The 16,468-nt window shown below is 43.7% G+C and overlaps 2 long non-coding RNA genes across 3 annotated transcripts; both read right to left on the bottom strand.

The window, feature by feature from the left end:
- Nucleotides 1–240: 240 nt before the first annotated feature.
- On the bottom strand, nucleotides 241–6,502 carry LOC148894514 (uncharacterized). Of its 2 annotated transcripts, none has more exons than XR_016115789.1 (3): nucleotides 6,441–6,502; nucleotides 6,172–6,323; nucleotides 241–979 (listed from the first exon to the last, which is right to left on the bottom strand). It is a non-coding gene; the product is annotated as an uncharacterized LOC148894514 (long non-coding RNA). The 2 variants fall into 2 exon arrangements; XR_016115790.1 differs by having other exon boundaries at nucleotides 6,172–6,336; nucleotides 6,441–6,495.
- Nucleotides 6,503–7,224: 722 nt separating this feature from the next.
- On the bottom strand, nucleotides 7,225–15,233 carry LOC148894513 (uncharacterized). Its single transcript, XR_016115791.1, has 3 exons — nucleotides 15,103–15,233; nucleotides 7,621–7,734; nucleotides 7,225–7,329 (listed from the first exon to the last, which is right to left on the bottom strand). It is a non-coding gene; the product is annotated as an uncharacterized LOC148894513 (long non-coding RNA).
- Between the last annotated feature and the right edge of the window lie 1,235 nt (nucleotides 15,234–16,468).

Below are 16,468 nucleotides of genomic sequence, written 5' to 3'. Positions count from 1 at the left end.
ACGGCAACCGCGGCGGCCGTCGGAGGCGTCGAGGACGCCGCCCGTCACACAGTTGGAGTTGGACGCCAAATTATTTGGCCGGTCCAAGCTATAGGGCCCGTCCAAGCTATACGGGCGTTAGTGGATTCGGGGGCGGACGGGTGCTTCATCGATCCCCAACTGGCAGAGACATTGGGTTGCGGCATCGAGGAACTCGAGATCCCCAAGGAGATCCTGGACCCTGACGGCCCACTGTTATCACCGCACCACTCAAACTCCGGCTGTCGGGCAACCATGTCGAACACCGACCCGCTATAGCAGTGACTGTGCGCAACATTTGCCATGCTGAGGGGCATTACAGTATGTTTCAGATGCTATTGCAGCAGTAATGAAAGACGTGAGCTCTGCTACGATTTTTTTTATTGTGACATGAAACACAGAAGCCGGTTACGTGACTGGGGTATCTTTAATACAGTATGGCATGTACAGTAATTTTCTAAATTATCACGCTTCAGCAGACAAAACAATAAGCCTTGCAAAAAAAATGATTGCATTCATATACAGTACAGTACAGTGTACATGTACATAACACTGCAACAGGGAAACTGCAACGCTTACATCTTATTATGCATTTAAAAAAAATCTTCAATGTTCTTCTGCTTCCCATTTTCCCCTTTTAACACAAGCGATTCAATCTTGTTTAACATTTCTAAAAAACCTGATGCATTTTCTCTAGATTCGAAGTAAGATTGTATGTCCGTAACACCTTGCGACGCTTGTGTCTTTGTTGGTTCTTCATCCTCATCATCCTCATCATTATGGGAATCTTCTGGGGCATACTTGGCTTTGATTTCGTGTCGGATTCTCCTCAACAGCCATGATTGCCTTGTATTTCGTTCCGAGGTCACAATTCTTTCGTTTTGCTATGGGTAAAGACGGTAACCGGCCTCAGGCCTAGGGGTTACCTGGGTCGGTCCAAAGGCGTCACAGACAGGTAGCACTGTGAACGACGAGGAAAAGACGACACGAGACAACCGTGTTAATCAGCTTCACACAGCGGCATTTATGACCAACTCATTTACTTATCAAAACATCAATTCAGCAATCAGCATCTATAAATTGTATATATCCTCCACGTTCGCACATGCTTATGCACGTCTGCCCGCTCGTGTGTGTACTGGGAACTACAATTGACATCCAAAAATCCAAATTCATCAAAGCCACAAAACATTCATCAAAGCCACAAAACAAGGTTTCATATATAGCATCGCCCAACAAGTCCCCAATTACTTTAACATCTTGAGGATGTCTAACACTTATTATTTCGAATACCTGTGAACGATGAGGAAAAGACAACACGAGACAACTGTGTTAATCAGCTTCACACAGCGGCATTTATGACAACTGCGCATGCGTGAGCTGAGCTTACATCGCCTTTCTCTGTTCCATTCACAGGCGCATAGCGCCCTCTCCTGACTTGGTAGTCGAATCCAATAACATATAGTAACGGAGGTCGTTTCTAACCCCCTACACTCTCCCCTGCTTTAAAAGATGTCCCCCCGACATCTTGACTATACCAACAACAAGTAGTCAAGTACCAGTAGAAGCACAGTCATATGTCTGGTCTCCGTAGGGTGGTGTCAGTCACATTCAAATGCAAGTCTGCTGTCTAATAAGTCTATACCGTCGGGGTAGGGTAGTAATGGGGTTCAGGTCGCACTAGATAATGAGTCGTGGGGTAAGGCATGCAAGTATACAAGACATTTGCCCCAGGTCTCCAGGGCTGGTATGATGGATGACCCAAGTGTTCATATGTGAATATCTCTCTGGGTCTTAAAGTACGAGTGGACCTTCTTGCCAGCGATTCGATTACACTTTGTGACTCGGTGTCCGATTCCACCAACTCCGCCGGCGCTCCTGCATCACCCTCATTATCATCCATTACAGGTTGTTCCGGGCTTCCCTCAGCAGGCAGGCTGTCAGCTGGTATTGGTTTTGGTAATGATGCTGGTACGACCAATGGAAAAGCTTCCTCTAGCTGCTGCCCATCCTCTGGTTCCGTAGTTTTTGCCTGGGGGTGGAATTCTGATGCCACAGCTCTGAGTGGTTCAGGTTGAGACACCTGATGACTGACTGTCTTCCTTGTATACACAGGTAACCGTCGGAGATTGCATGAACATCCCTCCTCTTCATCTGAATATCCAGACTCCTGCCCAACTGCTTCCCTGCTATAAGCCTGTCTGTCTAGCTGTTTTTGCTGTTTATTTTTCACCCTACGGGGCTGTTCAACTGGCAAATCATTGACAGACATGAGGAGATTCCGGTGCAACACACAGGTAATTTTGTCTCCGTTTTCTGCCTGAACCTTGTACACTGGTCCATCTCCCACTCTTTCAGTGCCCCTGTGGACTTTTTCCTCCCAGTAAGCCCGGAGCTTGCCAGGTTCACCTCTCTCAGATAGGTTCCTGACAAGTACACGATCCCCTGGCTGGAGTGCAATGCCTTTAACACCACTATCATAGTATTTTTTCCTTTTTTCAGAGCTCTTTTGACTGTTCTCGGAGGCAATTCTGTAAGCATCTTGCATTCGACAGGCCCACTTACGTGCATATTCCTGTCGGCTTTTTACTTCTTTGTCAGCTGTCAGACCAAAAACTAAGTTGATGGGCAACCGGGGAGACCTTTCATAGAGGAGGAAGAACGGTGAATAGCCAGTGGACTAATGTCTTGTACAGTTGTATGCATGAACTACATGAGGCAAATAGTCTTTCCACTCAGCTTTCCTTTCTTCTTGGAGAGTGCGTAGCATCTGTAACAATGTTCTATTCAGACGTTCTACAGGGTTGCTCTGCGGATGGTATGAGGTGGTCCGGGAATGCACAATGCCAGACAACTGTTGAAGCCGCTGGAATAGACCGTTTTCAAACTCCCGACCTTGATCATGATGTAGTCTCTCTGGATAAGAGAACCGTGGAATAAAAACTCTCTTCACTAGGTGTAGTCTCTCACATGCCGACAATCCTAGTAGACCCTGCACCTCCCTTGGAACTATGATGAAAGATAGCTTATGTAATTGGCCTTTATGTGTCACATTCACAATGCATTTTCCTTTCATTGGTATGACTGCATCCGCATAAGCTGTTACATTCATGTTTGCTTTATGTATTTTTGGTCTCGGTCTGATCTTCATGAAATCAGTCTCTGAAATGACATTCACATTGGCTCCAGTATCCAATTTGAATTTTAGATGAATGTTGTTCACTTTCAGCGTAGTGATCCAATCTCTTTCTTCTCTTTCATCTTTTACAGCATTCACATAAAGTTCCTCTACTTCATAATGATCATCTACTGCATCTACCTTGCCTTTGATTTCTTGGTTCCTGCAGCAACGAGCATAGTGATTTGCTTTGTCGCAGTTTTTACATATTTTCCCATATGCTGGACATTGCTTTGGGGGATGTTGCGTACCACAACGAGTACATTTTTGTTTGAATATCCTATTTTTGTTGGGTTGTCTCACTCTTGCTTTCATCTCAGCAGTCTTGTTTTTGTTGAATCTGTGTCCATTTCTTTCCACTGCATCCACGTTGCAGCTAGCATCATTTAGCAACTCTTTAGCCTGTGACTTAACAGTCTCAGCGGCTCTACACAGTGCGAAGGCTTTTTCCAGGTCCAGATCTGATTCTCTGAGTAGCCTTTCTCTCAGTTTATTATCTGTAATACCACACATTATTCTGTCTTTGATCAGTGATTCTGTTAATCCACCGAACGCACATGTCTTTGATCTGTTTCTTAGCTCATTTGCATATTGGTCAATAGTTTCTCCAACTGTCTGTACACATGTGAATAATCTGTGCCTTACAAACGTCACGTTGCGTTTCGGAATGCAGTAAGCTTCAAACTTTTCCATTATTTTTGAAAGCTTCATCTTGTCATCCTCAGCATCAAATGTGAAGTTATTGTAGACCTCTAGAGCTTCCTCTCCCACAACGTGCAAAAACATGGATGCTTTCATCTTTGAATGGCTTTCATCAGCTCCAATTGCAGACAAATACAGTTCAAAACGTTGCTTAAATCTCTTCCAGTTTTCAGCCACGTTACCTGTTAGCTGCAGAGCTGTGGGTGGATGTAAAGCTTCAATTTCTGCCGTTTCCTGCCATGGGTTGTGCTCAATGTCCTTATATCGTCCTCTTGTCTTCCAGACCAATTCTGACACCATGTGTTGCTTTGTGTAAGCGGGTTCGGTAAATGATACAACAGCATGCTCCTTTGATCTAAATCCAGGCATCACTAGTAGAACATGCAAATACGATTTGCTCATATCATTACGGTATAAATAGAAACAAGAGATGGGGCTACACAGAAAATGCAATTTTAAATAGGTGGGTTTTGAGATGGGATTTGAAGGTGGGAAGAGAATCGATGTTACGAATGTTGGGAGCAAGTGATAAGGTGCTGGGCGGGGCTACAGCCAATCAACATGGCTGTAAATCATGGGATATCGTGCTGTCATCGGGTGTCATCGGCGCTTGGAAACTATCATGCTAGAGCCATGGACAAAATATTTGAGTCATTCATTTTGTTTTTGTTTTTTTATTCTGAATGTTTTTATTTCCTGAAAAAAACATTGATGTACTGAAACTGCAATAAGTGAACCGCGGAGGAGCGAGGGAATTATTAGTACAGGTAACATTTGAGCATCTGAGCTAACGTCTGAGCTAGTAACCACTCATTTGATGACAATGAGGTTAAAATCTTAGCGAAAGAACATAGATGGTTTGAAAGGGAGGTAAAAGAAGCGATTCTCATAAAACAACTAAATCCTTCTTTAGACCGGTCTGGTGGGTGAGGTTCAATTTGGATCGTTCATACAATAGCCTGCTTAGGCAACACAGGTTAGGCAACAATCGTAATGCTGATGAGGTGAGGAACAATCAGTGAGGCCACAGGAAGTGGTCCTCTGCTCCCCCCACCCTGAGAGTAGGGACCTATCATAGCTGTGGCCGGCGCCGCCATGCCTGGACATTAGGGATATATAAACAGGGCCGATACGACCAGTAAGACTTTAGTTCGCTAACAAAGCCTCTTGGATAGGAGGCGAAACATCCGACACCTTCAAAAAAGTACAGATGACGGCTGAAGAAACCTTCTCATCGAAGGTAACATCTGACTTACGACCAAGTTCTGTTCCGACCAAACGGTCTTACGTCAAAATGGTTGAAGGTCAAAATCCATTCAAAATGTTAAGTAGAGACTCTGAGGCTAAATGACTGGCAAACTCCACCCCTCTGGTGCCATCATGTGGTCGATTGCTGTGCGAGAGTGAGATGCTGGCTGGCTGGCCAAAATTGTCATACACGTTCCCGGCCTACTAGCGCGTTGCGGTGTCAGGCGGTGAATTAAAATTTAAAAATAGGGACTGGAGGTCGTGGTCGTAAGAACGGGTGGTCATAAATCGAGTTGGTCGTAAGTCGGATGTTACTTGTGTATGATAATATTCGGGGCCCAGACATTGTACCCATTCACGACGCTAGATGGCGCATGAGGGCAAAGCAAACCACTGTCATGAAGAATAGAAAATAAAATAGTGGTAGCGGGAAGAAGAAAAAATAATTAAAAAAGCAATAAGAAAAAAAGAAAAATAATCTAAGTGATAGAAGAAAATGCAGAAACGTAGCGATAATCGAAAATCGTCCAGGTCATTATTTTCTATATAAAAATTAAGTTAGTGTTCAAAAAGTATTTTATCATACTTGAGTCTTTCAAAACTCTCAATGACATTTTACAGGATAAGTTTTTCTGCGAGTGAGCAACGTTCACTCAAACCGGAAGTAACACTTACATACACATACACACACACACACACACACATACACACATACACACATACACACATACACACACATACACACGCATACACACATACACACACATACACACAATTATCGTGGCATTATGGTTTCAAAGCAAGATTTGCGTTGAAACATTGTTTAAGGTTGCGAAAAAAGCTTTCAATGTTTTGCTAAGTTAGCAAAACACACAAAGCATTTAAAACCGGATCCACTCAACAATTCCGGTCCAATACTCCCACCCAATGGCGGACATGTGAACTGCATAAACACGAATAATGTGTCATAGTGCTGAGGGCCATAGATATAGTTGAAAAAATATATTTTAAGAAGCGGGACCCACCTCTCGCTGCGGCCATATCGCCCTCGTGCCACACCAGACAATGAAATGCAGCCGGCGCGATGCCCACCGGGAAGCTGATCTCTGCACCCTGCACCGTCGTCCGGGTGTCGCTCACCAAAACGTCGCGCAGGATGCGAGGTCTCAGGCGAATCCTACACACAGCGACTAAATTCTAATTTTATTTTTTTCTTTTTTATTAGATTGAGGCCCATAGTTGAGGTTTCGGTACCGCTTGAAGGCCAACAGGTTGTCATCTCGGGTTCACTCACCGGTTGCAAATGCTCATTTTCTCAGCACAACTTGCACCCTCCTAACAGATTCATAACCTGCCAGCAAGACAAAATTTTGTCATATTTAAATGAATATTGCGCAAGAAAATAAACCCAGAATAAAAATACGGAACAATCTCAAAACACTTCCCATTTTTAAACACATGAGGGAAGTGCAGCACGAAAAAAATGAATAAAAATGTCACTGCTTGTTCAGTCTTGACTTTTTTTTGTGTTAAAATTCAACAGAAGATGTTTTCATTTGTTAAAATTACACCAATGATTGTCACCATTGTTGTCACCAACAATGTGACAACAATGTCATTTTATGGTTTTGTTGATGACTCATCACGTATTTTTCCATAAAATCTGTTCACAATCTGAAAACTTGTCAAATGAGTGCATGGTGGGAGAGAGAGAGAGAGAGAGAGAGAGAGAGAGAGAGAGAGAGAGAGAGAGAGAGAGAGAGAGAGAGAGAGAGAGAGAGAGAGAGAGAGAGAGAGAGAGAGAGAGAGAGAGAGAGAGAGAGAGAGAGAGAGAGAGAGAGAGAGAGAGAGAGAGAGAGAGAGAGAGAGAGAGAGAGAGAGAGAGAGAGAGAGAGAGAGAGAGAGAGAGAGAGAGAGAGAGAGAGAGAGAGAGAGAGAGGAGGCCGTGAAAGGTGTCAGTCACGTGCCGAAATGTGGCTTAGTGACTGCACATGGTCCAGGTGACTTTCTACAATACAATACTTGCGCTCTCTCTATGGGGCAGCCCAGCGGTTGTTGCGGCAGCGGGTAATTGACTCACATCAGGCAAAATCCGGTCGGGTCATCATAAGTGGCACTGCATCATCGTGTCTGACTTTGAATAGTAGACTGTAATAGCAAGAGATGAAGGGAGCAGTGGCGCCCTAATCCAAAAAAAAATGCAGCATCGTTAGTGTCCTGTCAGCATCGTGGAAACAGCACGCACAAACAGTCAGGTGATTTCTGCTGGTCCAACACTTGGATGACAAGAGTTGGTCTTCAAAGTCAAGCAAGGTCATTCAAACACCTGCAAACCAGTGGCGAGCGGTGCATTTTATCGCTAGGCCTTCAGCAGTGCTATGGCTGAATCAATCCAGACTGAAGAAAGTGTGGTGTGATTTACTACAAGTCAACTAGAGGATGCCATTAGCCAGAAAATAACTGAACTGACCAACCTTAATGATGTCCACCTATTCTTGAAAAGTCCGTCTTGACAATGGCTTGAACAGTAAATCTGCAACCAAATCCATTTCTTCTCCTCCTTCAGCCATCGTGGGTTGACAAAGTCGCTATTAAAACAACACAAAAATATATTTGCTTATGCAGCTTGCGACAGATACAGTGTGCTCGGTCTGGCTGGTATGCTCATCACTAGCGACAAGTGATACTATGATTGACTGGTGACTAGCCAATCATAGTTTGCGAAAACTTTGGCATTTCCAGCGCCTTCCAAGCAGGCCTTGGGTGGCCAACTCGAAGTCTGATTGGTTAAAGCAACAGTTCCATCAACACTTGTTTTATCGTCCAGGGCCAGCAGAACTGATTGTGAAGGCGTCCAGGTCGATTTCTGACCCTGGTATTAAATAATGGCTGAAATGTGATTGGTTAAATGCTTAAATACGAAAACACACATCTGGATCATTGGAAAAATAAATAAAGGAAGCTGAAAGACATTTGGAATTATTATTTCATAAGAATTCATGGACAAAATATAATTCACATTAATCTGTGATTCGGGTACTTTTAGGCCTGCAGAGAAGGCTTTGACGGCCCACCACTGGTCGCTACGTATTATTTGAGGCAGGGTATTTCTTCAATGGTACGTTCTAACTATTCAACTCAGAGCTTGACAAACAAATACATTACAGGATTTCCGTTCAACAGTGCCGTGTGACTCTCCCTTGAGGTGCTAGAATTTATCTGGGTTTTAGCCTGAGGGACACACGAGGGTAGGGGATAATACGTACGTATTTATCTCCCTGACTGTGCAGTCTCTCTTTTGTGTGACTCACCATCCAAAAATCCACTCTGGCGGATTGAACACATGCAGACATGACAAATGGTGGCTTTGCAGCGTTATGAAGTCATCGTAAAACAGCTGCAATTCGCTCACAAGGTCAAATGATGGGGGTGGGAGATGAAGAAGGTGGGGGGGGGGGGTGTTACAAGTTTGCCCCCACTTCCTGCATGTCTCCTTATCTGACTTGTATTCACTGGCTCAGGATGATCTGTGAACCACTTGCCACAGTGGTTTTTGCAATCTGTGTTTGTTTTGCCTCCGTGAGGCTATTTTGAGAGTAGCCCGCTGAAGTCACAACACCAAAAAAAAACCAAGACCTCAAATAATGAGAAAGTTGGGTTCCTATGGTGATGTAAACACAAATATTTGGCCAACTTGTGACTTGCTGAAATCTGTTTACCGAAGAACTTTTCAGATTTGCAAAATATAGTTCCCATTAGCGGCCCGGTAGTCGAGTGGTGAGCACGGCGGCTTCACAGTTCAGAGGTCGCCGTTTCGCGTCCCGCTCCGGCCTCCTTGTGTGGAGTTTGCATGTTCTTCCCGGGCCCGTGTGGGTTTTCTACAGGTCCTCCGGTTTCCTCCCACATTCCACAAACATGCATGGCAGGCAGATTGAACACTTCAAAATTGTCTCTAGGTGTGAGTATGAGAGTGACGGTCATATGCCTTTGTGTGCCCTGCGATTGGCTGGCAACCAATTCAGTTCAGTGTTCCTCGCCTTGTGCCCCAAGACAGCTGGGATCGGCTCCAGCACCCCCCGCAACCCGAATGAAGAATAAGCGGCACGGAAAATGGACGGATAGTTCCCATTATTCATTTGTTAATGTGTTTATTTATTTATTTATTTATTTATTAAATTTATTTATTTATTTGATTGATTTTTGTTTCTGTATGTATTTATTTACTTATTTACTAATGTACTTATTTATGTGTTTATTTATTTATTTATTCATTCATGCATGTGTTCGTGTATTTATTTATCTATTTATTTATTTACCTAGCTACCTATGTACTGATTCACTTATAAATTTATGTATCTGTGTATTTATGTGTCCATCTAAATATCCATTTATATATTTATGTATTTGTGTATTTATGTATTTATTTACATATCTGCTGATATACCTACATACGGAAGCTACAGTATTTATTTGTGTATTTCTGTATTTTCTGTGTATTTATTTATTTGTGTATTTACTCGTTTGTGGATTTATTTAGTTTTTTTCATTTTATGTATTAATTTATTTATCTGTTCTTTTGTTTATTTATTCATGATACAGCTCTCTTAAAATTCAAACAAAAACTTAGGGGAGCTCCCAGGCTCAACAGCATGTTTTGGAAACTTAAAAAAAATATATTGCTTGTCTTTGTTTCAATTCCTAACAAAAACACATTGTGGAGCGCTTTCCCAGCATCAGACACTTCTCTTATAAAGTGAACTAAAAGGAGTCAAGTGTAACCCGGAACTCCTCAAATCACTCCAAGACTTTCCTGACAGCAAGATGCTTCGACAAAACGCTGTCCTCCAAGTAATCCAACGGAAAAAATAATACGTGTGGCGACGGTCACTGAGCTCATTACCATGTGGCCTTTTTTTCTGTAGAGACAAAATGTCATATTACAAGTAAATATATTGAGGAAAAACAGTACGACAACCGTTTTCTTACACATTAAATACGTGCTCGTGCGGCATGTGCTAATGACAGAGCGCGAGAGCAGTGCTACTCATTGGCCTGCTTTGAATTTTAATTACCCCGTGTCCCGAGCTGAAAGTAAGGATCATCCTTGCAATTTTGTATTTTTAGCGCTCCCCACAGCAGAATGTATCATCAAAAAACTGGGACATTTCCTTTCCAACACAGGAAGTACTTACTTTATGAAGACAAACTCAAGTCAATCCAGGATTTATTGAGCTATTTATTTTTAATGCTTCCGTCATCTTCTCTGCCCCCTCCCCCCCTTTACACCCAGTGTTTAAGGTTACACAGTGAGAGAGTCTTTGCTTTGTTTTTCCTGGGGTTGATTGAGAAAGCCTTTCACGTCACAAACGAACCATGACCGGCTCAAGGACCCCAGCCCTACGACCCCCCCAACCGAGCGCCGGCTGTACGTTTTTTGCTTTACTGGTAAAAGGCGGATTACAATTGAAGGGTCTAATTTGAGGGCATGACAAGAAAAGGGGAGAGCAGAGGATGTGGCACAGGATGACATGGATAGGGGGAGATAGAAAGAGAGGTTGTCTGGCAAACTTCCTGTTCTGAAAAAACTGGAAAGCCCAACATTCTCAGCGTATTCTTTATTATATTTTTATTATATCTTATCAAAATCCGACTGGACCCTCCGCACCCTGCCCAGCCACCATCTTTTACAGGTACTATCCTCAGGCAATACGTCTGTGCAACCTCTCAGTCGTACAGGAGTGGTCCATCGATGAGAAGGTTTCTTCAGCCGTCAACTGTACTTTTTTGAAGGTGGCGGACGTTTCGCCTCCTATCCAAGAGGCTTCGCCAGGGAACTAAAGTCTTACTGGTCGTATCGGCCCTATTTATATATCCCTAATGTCCAGACATGGCGGCGCCGGACACAGCTATGATAGGTCTCTACTATCAGGTTGGGAGGAGCAGAGGACCACTTCCTGTGGCCCCACTGATTGTTCCTACATTCCTGACTAACGACTGGCCTGTTTGCCCCCTTCCCTCCGGTATCACCTCATCAGCATTACGAATGTTGTCTAACCTGTTTTGCCTAAGCAGGCTATTGTATGAACGATCCAAATTGAACCTCACCCCACCCCGGTTTAATGAAGGATTTTGTTGTTTTATGAGAATCGCTTCTTTTACTCCCCTTTCAAACCATCTATGTTCTTTCGCTAAGATTTTAACCTCATTGTCGTCAAATGAGTGGTTGCTAGCTTTTAGGTGCAAATGTACTGCCGATTGAGGCCCACTCGTATTATCGCTGCAATGTTGATAAAGTCTTTTTTTGAGAATTTGTTGAGTCTCCCCAATGTACTGCTCCTTCAATTTTCATTCTTACAATGTATTGAATAAACTACATTACTTTGTTTTTCATTTGGCAGCCTGTCTTTTGGATGCATTAATTTTTGCCTTAACGCGTTTATCAGTTTGAAATAAGTAGAAATTTTGTGTTGCTAAAGGACTCTTTGTAGTTTTGCAGAAACTATAGTTTTTCATTCCCTAAGGAATGAAACCAAAAATTCTCAAGATCCAAAAAGGAGAGGAGTAGCAGTACCTTACATTGCAGGAGTTTCTGAAAAACTCGCAGCCTTTAGCGGCAGCCATTCGCGCCAGCGTTCACTCTACCCGGAAGTAACACAGCAGCAAAGTTATGAACGGAAGAGGAAAGGAAAGAAAGAAGTAGAAAAAGCAGATTCAGGAGCTGCTGGAAAGGCAGCCACTCTCGCTGTGCCATCTTAAAGTAAAAAAAAAAACACAAAAATGTAAATAAATCTTTGTGACGAAGCAGTTCTAGATGAAAGAGGAGAGGATTAAAGCATCCTTTTCAGCAGTGGATCAGGGACGTCACAGTGGAATGGTGAATGTCCAAATTCAATTATCTCATGAAGTAATTGGTGATGCTGGAGTATCGCGTAAAATAAAATTGTTGTCAGTACTTTGGTCATTTTTATAAAATCAAATACAGTAATTGGCTGAATCCTCCTACAGTAGTTACTGTACATTAGCTATAATTTTCACTAGTTTAAAATGAGAATGAATACATTTCATCCTGGGTGTTTTTGTGGTTCATATGCATTTGATGGACAATATTTTGACCAAAAATTATTTATTTATTTATTTATTTATTTAGTTATCCATCCATCTTCTGCCACTTATCCGGGGTTGGGTCGCAGGGGCAGCAGCTTCAGTAGGGAAGCCCAGACTTCCCTCTCCCCAGCCACTTCTTCTAGCTCGTCCTGGCGGATCCTGAGGCGTTCCCAGGGCAGCTGGGAGACATAGTCTCTCCAGCGTGTCCTGGGTCCTCCCTGGGGTCTCCTGCCAGTGGGGCATGCTCAGAACACCTCACCAGGGAGGCGTCCAGTGGGCATCCTAATCAGATGCCCGAGCCACCTCATCTGGCTCCTCTCTATGTGGAGGAGCAGGGGCTCAGCCCCTCCCGGATGACCGAGCTTCTTGCCTTATCTTTAAGGGAGAGCCCAGACACCCTACGGAGAAAGCTCATTTCGGCCGCTTGTATCGTTCTTTCGGTCACAACCCACAGCTCGTGACAATAGATGAGGGTTGAGATGTAGATCGACCGGTAAATTGAGAGGTTTGCTTTTTGCCTTAGTTCCTGCTTCACCACGACAGATCGGTACAGATCGGTATCGCTCCTTCACTCTCTCATTCGTGAACACGACTCCCAGATACTGAAACTCCTCCACTTAAGGCAAGATCTCCTCCATGACCTGGAGAGGACATTCCATCCTTTTCCGACTGAGAACCATTGTCTCAGATTTGGAGGTGCTGATTCTCATCCCAACCGCTTCACATTCAGCTGTGAAAAGTTCCAGAGAGAGTTGGAGAGCTCCTCTTGAAGGCCCCAACAGTACCACATCAGATAATGCTATACTGAGGCCACCAAAACGGCACCCTCGCACGCTTCGGCTGTGCCTAGAAATTCTGTCCATAAAGCTTATGAACAGAATTGCTGACAAAGGTTGGACTTGGCGGAGCCCAACCCTCACTGGAAACGATTCAGAGTTACTGCCGGCAATGCAAACAACACTCTGGCAGCGGTCGTATAGGGACCGAACAGCCTGTAACAGGCGGTCCTGTCCCCCATTCTCCCGAAGCACCCTCCACAGAACTGCACGAGGGACACGGATAAACGCTTTCTCCAAGTCCACAAAGCACATTTAGACTGGTTGGGCGAATTCCCAGGCACCTTCGAGGACCCTGCTAAGTGCGTAGAGCTGGTCCACTGTTCCACGGCCGGGACGAAAACCACACTGCTCCTCCTCAATCTGAGGCTCGACTTCCCGACGGACCCACCCCTCTAGAACCCCTGAATAGACCTTTCCAGAGAGGCTGAAGAGTGTGATCCCTCTGTAGTTGGAACACACCCTCCGGTCCCCCTTTTTAAAGGAGGACCACCACCCTGGTCTGCCAATCCAGAGGCATTCTCCCCGATGACCACGCAATGTTGCAGAGGCGTGTCATCCAAGACAGCCCCACAACATCCAGAGCCTTTAGGAACTCCGGGCGGATCCCATCCACCCCTGGGGCCTTGCCGCAGAGGAGCTTTTTTAATCGGTGACTTCAACCACAGAGATGGGAGAGCCCATGTCAGAGTCCCCAGACACTGCTTCCTCCAAGGAAAGCATGTTGGTGGAGGTCTTCGAAGTACTCTGCCCACCGGTTCACAACGTCCCGAGTCGAGGTCAGCAGCACCCCATCCTCACTGTACACAGTGTTCGTGGTGCACTGCTTTCCCCTCCTGAGACGCCAGAAGGTGGACCAGAATTTCCTCGAATCGGTCCGGAATTCGGCTTACATGGCCTCACCAAACTCTTCCAATGCCCGAGTTTTGCATGAATCAAGGCTGCAATCGCTTGGCTAATCGATACCTGTCAGCTGTCTCAGGGGTCCCACAGGCCATATAGGCCCGATAGGACTTCTTCTTCAGGTTGACAGCATCCCTTACTACTGATGTCCACCAGCAAGTATGGGGGTTGCCGCCACGACAGGCACCAACCACCTTACGGTCGCCTTAGCAAGGGAGGTACGGAACATGGTCCATTCGGACTCAATGTCCCCCACCTCCCCCGGGACTTGTGAAAAGTTCTGCCGGGGGTGGTGTCCTTCTGACAGGGGATTCCGCCAGATGTTCCCAACAAACCCTCACAACACGTTTGGGTCTGCCAGGTCGGACTGGCATCTTCCCCCACCAACGGAGCCTACTCACCACCAGGTGGTGATCAGTTGACAGCACCGCTCTTCACTCAAGTGTCCAAAACATGAGGCCGCAAATCCGATGATACAACTACAAAGTCAATCATCATTGGGACACACAAACCCCTCCACCACGGTCAGGTGATGACTCATGGAGAGGTTTTATTTATTTATTTATTTATTTATCCATTAATTCATTCATTTATTTATTTAATTATTTACCTATGTACCTATGTACCAATTTATTTGTGAATTTATTTTTCTGTGTATTTATTCATCCATCTATATATCCATTTATGTATTCATGTATATATTCATGTCTTTATTCATGTATTTTTTCCTGTATTTATTCTTGTATTTATTCATTCATTCATTTATTCACTCATCTCCTTATTCATATATCTATTTATTTATTTATTCATGTATTTATTGATATATGTATATATTTATTTATCTATTTATTCATCTATTTGCTTACTTACTTGTTCATTTGTTCACTTGTATATTTATGAATCAGTGACGTGCGGTGAGGTTCATGGCCGGTGAGGCACTGACGTCATCATAGTCAGATTTACAAACATATGAACTCTACAGAGTAGTTTATTCACCATTTGATTGACAACAGTTAACGTATTTTGTTTAAAATTTCATGTCAGCATTCTTTATATATACAAACTGTAGCATAGAAAAAAACAATTTAAAAAAAAACGTTTTTATCGTGTTACCTTTAGTCCATGTGCCGCTCCTTCTGAAGAAAGGCATCGATAACTTCTTTGTAGAAGCCTTCCTTATCTTTCTTCAGTTTTAAAAGTCTCTCCGTCTCAACGGAGATCACTGCCAGTGAAGAAAGTCGTCCTTGATCAGTCCTGTTCCGGCTATCTGTTTTCAGTGCTGAGAATGACAATCTCGTCTACTTCTACAGCAACAAATGGGGCTGCACCGATCTCCTTTTTAACGTCATTTCTCACCAACTGCTTCAATTAAATCGTTCTGTATTCTGTTTCACAGGCTAGAAAATATAGTGGATGTCCCAAAATGACTCGCTAGCCGGTCATCTTTCTGAGCGAAAGCATGTAATAGTTCAACATAGTTGCCACGATGAGTAGAGCATTTACTTTCATCATTTCACGAAATGCCAGCTGTTGTTTGGCAAGGAAGCAGGTGGCGTTGATGAGATCTTTTAAAATCTCCCGGTTCTCCTTTACCTTAGCATTGTGGATGCTGATGTTGAGTCTTCGCTCATTTTTGATGAGGCTCCGTTGTAAATTTTTCAGGTCGCAATATCCCATTTGAGTCCAGACATTGTCACAAGTTGAGAACAGAAGGCAGGAAAAGCAGAAAAGGCGGTTTCTTGCTGGACATCCACACAGCCAGCCTTTTCGTGTGTACCAGTCCACCTGAAAAGAGCGATTATTGTGTCCCGTTGTCTGAAGCAAACCTTTTAGCTCCGGTGTTGGTCTTCCTTTAATTATTAGCTCCTGTTTCGATTGAAAGTCCAGTTTAGAAAATTCTTTCAATTTAGATATGTAATCCTCCATTCTGAAAGTGAGGCCAAGCAACACGAAAAAATGACTGCAGGGTTCCACTTTACTTGCTAACTGTTTACTGTAGCTTTCTGTCTCTAATTCTATTATTCTGCAGACGTGGAGTAAGAAGTATCTCTGGAATCACAAGCGCCCCCTGCCTGTCATGAGGCGGGAGAACTGTGTGCCTCACCTACGCACAGCGTTTTGATAAAAATAAAACAAAATAAACACTGTAGTACAGTGTTTATAATGTACAATGACTCTACATTATATACACCAGCTAAACTGTAGAAATTTAGTTCATATACTAAAAGTGTTTGAACGCTTTAATAGCGATATGCAGAAGGACAGCAATGCGGTCTCATTGCAGAGCAAGCTAGCACAGTAAGCATAGTGATTGCGCAATCCATGGTGAGGATCAGCCGGCTGGTGCCTCACTGCTCGTCTCTACTTAGTATTTGAACGTAAATGTGAAAATTCAGCGATTTTGAAAAAAATCCTAAAACGGTGAAGTTAAATGGACAAGAACTTTAAATTACAAATCACTAAATACATATAACTGTTT

This window comes from Hippocampus bargibanti, linkage group LG08 (assembly GCF_051943395.1).
Source record: "Hippocampus bargibanti isolate YZ-2025 linkage group LG08, ASM5194339v1, whole genome shotgun sequence".
In the NCBI taxonomy this organism is placed as follows: Eukaryota; Metazoa; Chordata; class Actinopteri; order Syngnathiformes; family Syngnathidae; genus Hippocampus; species Hippocampus bargibanti.
The sequence above is the reverse complement of the archived record's forward strand: the minus strand, read 5'-3'. Positions and strand labels throughout refer to the sequence as shown.